Source organism: Sparus aurata, chromosome 7 (assembly GCF_900880675.1).
Source record: "Sparus aurata chromosome 7, fSpaAur1.1, whole genome shotgun sequence".
Classification (NCBI taxonomy): Eukaryota; Metazoa; Chordata; class Actinopteri; order Spariformes; family Sparidae; genus Sparus; species Sparus aurata.
In genome coordinates this window covers 13,337,719-13,346,799 of record NC_044193.1, presented here as the reverse complement: position 1 = coordinate 13,346,799, position 9,081 = coordinate 13,337,719, and positions in this window count along the sequence as shown.

The following is a 9,081-nucleotide window of genomic DNA, read 5'->3' as shown; positions in this document are numbered from 1 at the left end:
AAATATTTGGTTTAACAGGAGTCATCCCAAATGTCTTTAAGTCTGACTGAAAGCAGACTGAGAGAGTAATCCTCCTGGAAATCTCTGTAACTTTGGAAAACTGTGTGGTTCGACTGACGAGGGAGTGAACCCGATAAAAACAAATGTTCAAGGAGGTATTTTCCCCAGAATGTTGAGGAGTCACAAAAAAGCATTAAACTGGCAATAGCCAATTTTGCATCAACATATCTTTATGGGGTAAATGTTGATTGTACAATATAGTGGCGCTAGAATAATGACACCATCAGCAACGTATGCTTCTGCAAACCAGGAATATGTCAAAACTTTACATGACTTTAGGTTCAGTTTTCTTTCCTATTTGTTTGACAATATTGTGTTTATGATCGGGTTAGGTTAAGGCACAAAAAACACTTGGTTAGGGTTAGGGAATGATCGTGTTTTGGTTTAAATGACCTGTTTGGTCGCCACAAACACAGCTTGAAATTATTCCGAGGTCTCATTAAAAACACCAAGTGGTGTGACGCTTACAAATGTTGAAATGCCGTGGTCCCTCGTCAAAACCAAAGCGCAGTCACTGGTTTGGCAAGTCTTCTCGCCTGTAAGTCCGCCATCATCCCCTCCACCCCTGCTACGATATTCAGATCATAAACATGCGATGTGAACGTGATATGACACGTGTTGGAGAAATGTCAATACGGTACGTAGCCTGTGACATATAGAAATGTGGACATATCAGTTCAATGCCAAGATTTTAACCTGGTGACTGGGATGTTAGATTGGCTCCTTATAAACTGCTTTCAATATGCATTTGTGTCTGCCAGTCTCCTGGGAAAATGAAGAATGACTGGCAATCTATTATTGACTTCATGAATGAATAAACTTTGTCCACTTTAAACCGAACTGCACATAAAAATGAGGCTGATATATATTTATCAACTTTTTATCTTAAGCACAGGTGTAACACACTGTCATGACTTACTAGGACACTTGAATAGAGTAGAGCCTTTATTATTTTTAACATAAGTAAAACCTATCCCGAGTAAATGTAAGAACAGAGTAGATGCTCGACTGTGTTTCTCTTCAGTGAGTGTCTGATATGCAGGTCTCTTTTTTACTATTCATCTTTGATCAAACTATAAAAAAGGACTGAATGTAGTCCAGTCATTCCTCTGTCCAGTCACTGCACTGTCCCAGCCCGGTCCTCTTGTAATTATGATTGATTTGGGCCCGGGACACAATATATCGCTTGGCAGGCCTATTCTGACTGTACTTCATCATCCGGCATGGATAAATGCTTTAAAAGCATTGATTTGCCTGAATTACAACATGGCATCGGACCTCTCACCTGTCTGTGGGAGCGTGTGTGTGTGTGCATGTGTGTGAGTTAGTGAATGTGTGTGAGGGAGAGAGAGAGAGTGAGAGAGAGAGTAAAGACAGATCTCACCTCCACATATCATAACACTCGTCTCCCCTCTCCCTTTATCCCCGTCAACCGCCCCCCCATCATCTCCGTCCCATCGATTTGCCCCATAAAAGGTGTTTAATTCAATCAAGAGGAAAGTGAGTGCCTGTTTTTCTGGGTCCCTGTCGATAGCGGTATAATCAATTAGAGTGGGCCTAGACCTCCCTCTCTCTCTCTCTCTCTCTCTCTCTCACTTTCTCTCTCTCTCTCTTTCTCTCAGACACACACACACACACTAGCTCGTATCTAAAAACTCTCGAATGATGTCTATTCCTGTCCTGCATGTCCTAGACAACTCCCTCATCAGCACGTTCACAGATTCATGTAGGACAGAAAATAGGGTTTGAGGTTTTTAATAACTCATCATTGCATCTTCACCGTAAAACTGTTTTAGACGGTCCCTGCCGCCTAAATAAATGCGATCATATCTGACATAAGTAGAAATATGTGTTCAGCCCACGAAGGAAAGTTCACTGAACTTGAGAAAACAAGTTGAACAAACTTATGAAAAAAAGAAAAATGAGGTTATAAGTGGTCTGAACATAAAAACTAGAGATGTTTGCTTATATGACTAATTGTAAATATGGTTGAAGTTGTATGTGATGTTTGGGACATGGGCCGATTGATCCACAACTGTAAAAGAAAGCAACTCACAGCCATTATAATCCCAACCTGTCTCGATATCTAGATAATCATGAGATATACCAGATATATCCAGCCCTAGCACTGCATGGAATGATGGCACTTGGCCAGTCCACTCCTGTTTGCCAGATCTGAGCCACAAGCAGGCCGTACAGTGGCCACTTGTCAGCCAAGAGCGAACCAATTACATCACAACTGGTCCTAGAAATGAACTGTGGCCCAGATTTGGGCAAGTTATGGTTTGTTGGTGTGGGCCAGATCTGGGCTATCTGGGATGTTTATATGTCATGTTATATGACTGACTACAGTGTCTCCTCAGGTAATAACAGATCTTTTACTCATTTTAACACGTTCTTTAAGGTTCTTGTGAAAACAGAATGATTTAATCTGAAGAAATAACTTGAAATGTTAATGTCTTAATAACATGAAATCTCCTATTTAAAGGTTAATTTGTTAAATATTGCCAGTTTCGAAGAAAAACAAAAACAACAACTGCTGCTCTTTGCTAGGTGAAGTTAGCTACCGTTAGCTAATTAGCACAGAGCTCAGTTAGCCGTGGAGCCCGTGGCGATAGAGTTTGTCTGGACTGCGACCACGGCTCAACCAGATTCAGCAGCTTCAGAGTGAATGTGGCTAAACAAAATCAAAAGCTAAGAGAGATTTTGAAACAAAGTAAACTTACTGCTGCAACTACAGCTGCTATCGGAGGATCAACTCATGGTGAGAGGTAGTATACGGAGACAGGCTGACTGGTTAGCATGCTAACTTCAGTAGAGACCTCTGCAGCACAGTAAATAACCTTGACACAACGTCAACTCTGTTGTTTCCTCACAATCTGCTGATAATGTTAATTATATTTCATGTTTTAGCTCTTACAGTGCCCCTTGTCTCTGAGCTTCCATGTATCTCACATTTCCACACATCAAACACACACTTCTATCAGTGTGCTTGCAACACTGTGCGTGTGTACTTCAATTCGCATGGGTACCAGCACTCAACACACTCGAGCGCGCAAAACACACGACACCTAACCACTAGACAATAAAGGGAATGAAGAAATAAAAGGTCCGATTCATCAAAATCACACAAGGCTCTACCACCCAGTAAATTAAACAATATTTCATAATCACTCTGACAATGAGACAAGAGACAGCAATTTGGGCTGAGAGCTCCTTCTCAGCGGAGCGCGCACACACACACACACACACACACACACACACACGTAATTATCAGAGCGGACATGCTCTGGAGACCCCAGACACTCCCCTAGTACCTGCCCAATCAACTGTCCAACAACAGACACCCACCAAGCCTTCATTTATCTTGTCTGCAAGTGTGTGTGTGAGTGTGTGTATCAAGCTAATTACCAGCATGAACCATCCCACACACAGACCTAACCCAGACATTGTGGCGCTGTCCAGGGACACGGGAGGTGGGTAATTAGCCTTCCATTATTACAGCACACTTACACACACACACACACACACATATAAAGCATGCACACACACACACACGCTTCGAAGTGAGTGGAGGGGCAGTAGGAGGGTTGGGAGGTTGTTTTGGGTCTGAGGACACTGCTGGAGGTCAAAGTTAACAATCTGTTTTTTTTATCACTAGTTTCCATGAAACAAAGCGTGTGATCTGGTCATTTTTCATCGCCTTCTTCTAACAGAACAGCTGGGTCGGCCGGTGGATTTGGGACAGCGTGTCACTTTTTTAGCAAGTAATAATGGCTACTATTAAGCCCGGTGGAAGTTACAAATTACAGCTACTCCAATTACTGTACTCTTATTTTCTGGTACTCAACAGTTTTGTTTTTTTTACTGTAATTCAGCTCATCCTTATGTAGACATAACACCATGTAAACTACTGAGTTACTTTTAAAATCATGATTAATATCTACACCTATTGGCATTGCTGTAGCCAATAAAGATATCCGATTACAAACAGGCCAATGGACACCCCAGAACACGTCCGTGTTTACGTGTGTAAAAATGCCAAATTCACTGCCCCTATGACAAAACAAAGCTCACAGGGCTGTTTTTTGTATCCCTTCAGCAGAGCAGGCTCTGTAAAGTTCTATCATTAAATCAGTACTCCACATAATCAATAATTTTCTGCTTGTCACATACTGTTAACTCCAGATTGTCTGCGGCAACAATTGTGTTTATGCTATAATTGCAATAATTGAGTTCATTATATGGTTACTTTTCATCTGTCTGAATGGAGAGCGGATAGGGGAGGACGCGGAGAATGAGACATTAGTCATCCGCGATTAAACACCCAACAAAAACACAAACACACACTCTTCTGCTCTCCAAGAATCCTCCACTTTGCCAAAGCTAACACCACCTTGGGGCCACGTGCAGTGTGCAGGGAGAAGGTGCAGGTGGGTTGAAGGTGTAAAAAAATCTCATAACTCCAAGCTGGCCCGAAAAGTACTCCATCCCACCGCTGGCCCAGCTGTTGTCTGGGGGTGTGTAATTGTGTCAAAACCTTCTATTCCCCTCCAAGTGCGCCCCCCTAAAGCAGTTAGACGCCTCCCCCCCACATGGTCCTGGGCATCATCATTTTCCTGCAACCATCCATCTTCGGCCTGCGATTAATTCTCTTCATTTCCGAGCACAGGCCATAAATCCTGGCACACTTAATTAATTTCACGGCCAACGCGGGGCTCCCGTAAAGCGGGGATTGTTCTCGCAAAAGCCCATATTAATTATGCTATTTTACAGCCATCTCATTGAAGGCTGTGTTTCATCTTTCATAATTACATTTTCAACAACAACGGGGGCAACAAAAGGAGTCTAATTATGGATTTGGCGGCAGGCTCCCTAGCAATAAGTCAACGTTAGCATCGGGCCCACGACGTGGTGCTAAAGCGTTACGACACACACATTGAGTAGCCCGGCAGAATCAATGGGAGCCTCCGTGGTTTATTATTGTTACTCTAACTATGATTTTAGCTGAGAGGACAATCATAATGCAGAGCATACTGAAAGCATTTGGTGGCCTGCTGGCATAAATTATGTTGATGAAGTTAGAGGCGATTATTGTCACAATGAGGCTCCGGTGGTCATTACTCTTGCGATGGAGCTCATTGGGTCTCTATAGTGGAGCTCATCAGCTGCTCTCCTGATGTTCAGGAAGCAGCATCTCCCTTCTGTCAATGCCTCGACCGCACTATGCAACACACATGTCTCTCATGTGTCCTAAATATGCTCATAGACCCACAGAGAGGCACCACAGAGCTCAAATACAGCGGCAGGCCCTATTTGTTTATAACACTGTGTCACGTTCCCCGCTGTTGCACTCTCCCGCTGGTCTGTGCCACAGGTCACCACCCAGTCATGATGGGTGACGGAGCCTGTGTTAACAGCCACCTACACACTCCGTCCTGCGTCCAGCCTTCCACCCACACAGTCCTGGAACTGAGCAGTAATAATATACTCTTGAACACACACTCATGCAGCGCAGAGCTGCCATAAGTACGCTGTGATGCATGGGCTGTCATGGCTGCCTGGTCGGTGGTGAAGTTGAGGGCGGAAGGCCTGTGCTTGTTATGTCATGATGACGGGGTGTCACCTTTGACAGGAAGCTGTGTCTGATAATTGACATGGCCGGAGGATGAGCCGAGCAGTCAATCAATCGATCGACTGATGGAGAACTGCAATTTTCACAGTCAATTAAGGTGAAAATGTACTGTTTTTTATATCATCGTGAGTCCGGGTGTTGTTTGGATGTTGGTCAACTAAACAAGTGATCTGAAGGAGGCACGTTAAAGGACACGTTCACGATTTTCAAGTCCATCTTAAGACAATAGTCCAAATGAGGCGTCAGTAATCTGACATAGACACATTTACAGCCATTTGAGTACAAAATTCCGTCTTTTTGTCTCTACCCCTCCACCTGACTGATGCTTTAAGACATACTTGAAAACTGTGAAAATCATGTGCATTTTAACCATTTTAACATTCCACTGACAGATAAATTGAACAAAAAACCATCAAGAGATCAATTCATTATAAAAATTCAGAACGCTACTCAAAACTGCTGGATCTAGATTTTTATTTTGATCTGCAACAAAGTGTTCTCACTCATAGATACCAGTCACCTAAATACGCCTGATTTTTTAAAATCAAGATCTGTGCATTATCCACTGAGAAATCAACCAAAATGTTGAAAACAACATATCTCCTAATGTTAAAGAAAGTTAATGTGGGTTACTTTGGGTCAAGACCCATCCTCCATGCATGTTAAGTTCAGTAGTTTTTTGTGTAATCCTGCAGACAAACCAACCAACAATCTGACACGGGTGAAAACAGAACTTCCCTGTCGGAAGTAATAATAGTTAGTCGCAGCCCTCCACTGCACCTCATCATAATTAAACAATATTAGAACAGAAAGAGGATTTACAAACATACCTTAACTCATGTGTGGTTGGCGTGCCAGTGAAGCTGTGTATGGTCACCTTCTCTTCTTCTACAGAAGACAGAGGAAACATAAAGCTATAAAGATCATTGATTAGATACTGAGGACCAAACCGTGTGTTGTGCACGTTATCAGAGGGAAGACAAAAACCCTAAAAGTGAATTTGTGTGCGGGATGGTGGTAATAATGGCCGCCTGGCTGACCTGGGAGTGCAGCTGTGTCACCTCTGATCAGTGGTGTTACAGTCCGCTGCCAGATAGTCCTTTCACTTCCTATTAGGCTCCTCACACTGAGAGTCTGCACGCGGTGGCAAGGGCCATAAGTCCTTTGACAGCGACCTTGAACACATGTGTGTGTGTTCATCCATGTGCAACAACGACCAGCATCTCCACTGGTGTGTTTGTGTGCCTCTTCCTCTTCCCTACACTCCTCCCTTGTCAAGGCCATCGGTGATCAGTGGAGGTTAAAAGTTACAAATCACCCCTCCTCCCCCACTCTGCCCTGCTTCTCCACCCCTTCCCTCTCCCTCTCCCCCTCCCCACCTGTCCTCACGCTCACGCCCAGACGAGGGCCTCTGGGGGCCCCCGGGTCTCATTCGTATTTGGGGCCACGGCTCCTGTTGATGGTCTGCAGGGGATCAGAGGCAGCGGAGGGCAATTACTCCTCTGATTTAATTGGCATTATCATTTTAGCAGGCTGACAGAGATGGATCACACAGCAGGACCCTGCTACTGTCGGTGCGGGAGCAGAGGGGGGGAGGCGATGGAGGAGGGGGAGATGGTGGTCGGCCCGGTGGGCACGACGAGAGAGAGGATAAGGGGAGAGGAAAATGTAGGTGGAGGAGAAGAGAGGAGCACAAAATGAAGGGCAAGAAGCGAAGGAAATAAATCTGATACGAACATCAGCCGAGCAACTTGAACAAATAACCCCCATTATACGAGAAAGGTGTGCAGAGGAATTGTGTGGGCCGGCAGCTCTTAGCGCGAGCCCTCATACATGTGTGTGATTTTATGTGTGTGTAGGGGGGAAAGGGCAGAGGCGGAGGGGGAGGTGGGTGTATTAGTGTAACGCAGTGCAAAACCTGGCGAGGGCCTAACGAGCAGCACGGCTCACGCTACATAACTCAGGTCCTGTAAAGCTGTCAGTGGAATTAAGAGGCACCCATTATAGGTGCCCATACAAGTGCCTCAATGCAAAATACCAGTCTTCTTCCCCGGGGCCGGCGGCAGCAGATAATTTTAGCTACTAAGTGAATCATCTTCAAAGCCGAGCTCTTTCAGCTCTGTGGTTACAGCTTCTACTGTAAGCACACATTATTATATTCTGTTCATTTGAGTTCAAGCTTGTTTTTTTTTATTTTTTTGCCCGTTTCGTCACAGGCTCTCAGGTCTCCTGATCCAAGAATACCCCGAGGTCCCCAGAGGCTGAACCAGACAGCATGCCAGAGAAGCATGGTGATGGATGGATGAAAAATTATTATGAAGCTGTCCAACCTGAATTATTGTGCTGTCTGTTGATAATCCCTTATTTGTCTCTTCCTGGCATCCGACAAAATCTGTCAGTCCGACTAAAAAAAGCGAGGGGGACGCTTGATGGAAGATGATGAAGCGAGTAGGAGCGGGGGGATGTGGGGCCACTCACTTCCCGCCTCTTTTAGGGAAAGAACATACTTGAAGGGAATGCTGTGTGCTCTCTCTCTCTCTCTCTCTCTCCCCCCCAATATGAAAAATGAAAACTATAAGGGAGACAATAATAAAAATAGCAGAATGAGTGGACAGGCCAGAGCAGTCCATTACTCACAGCTGCTTTGGGCTGCGTGGTAAAAATGTGCTGCTTGCTGCAAAAGCATGCATCACCGCCGGCACAAAACAAATGGGCTGTCTCCAACGTATTTACCTCCAATTGTTCAAGCGTTTGTGGGGAGAGCTACGGCCTGTCCAGACAACTCAGGCCTGTCCATCTGAGGGGCAGGAGAGCGGGGTTACTGGGAGATATGATGAGGGAGATTGCCGGATGCACCGGATGACGACAACACAAGAGGGGGAGAAAAGAGGAAGCGTAGAGAGATCTGAGTGTGTGAGAATCTGAAAAATGCCGTGTTCAAACAGAGAATAAAAGAGGAAGTAGTTTAATAAAATTAATTGATTGATGGGTTGATGGAGCATTATGTAAATTGTTCTCTCTCTTTTGACCTCCTGGTTATGTGCAAGGGACCTAAAAATAAAAAAATGAAGGGTCATTACGTCACCGAATCGAGCTCTGGTGCCAGACTGTGGTGTCCCCTGTTCGCAGTGTAACTGCAGTCTCAGTCTCATCAGCGATATTTGGTCGGACCTGCTCCATTTGGCTTACGATAATATTAAAGAGAGTCATAATCGACCTCGTTCAGCACTTAAATGTTTGGGCCGCGGGAAATCTTTTGCTGCAGTACTGCGAGTGACCACTGGGAAAAACTGGACGCAAGGGCAATCTCCAAGTTGAAGATGGCAGGTTCATGGGATATAATTATATTTGACAAATACTCGGACAAAAGTCCCACACAGACTTCT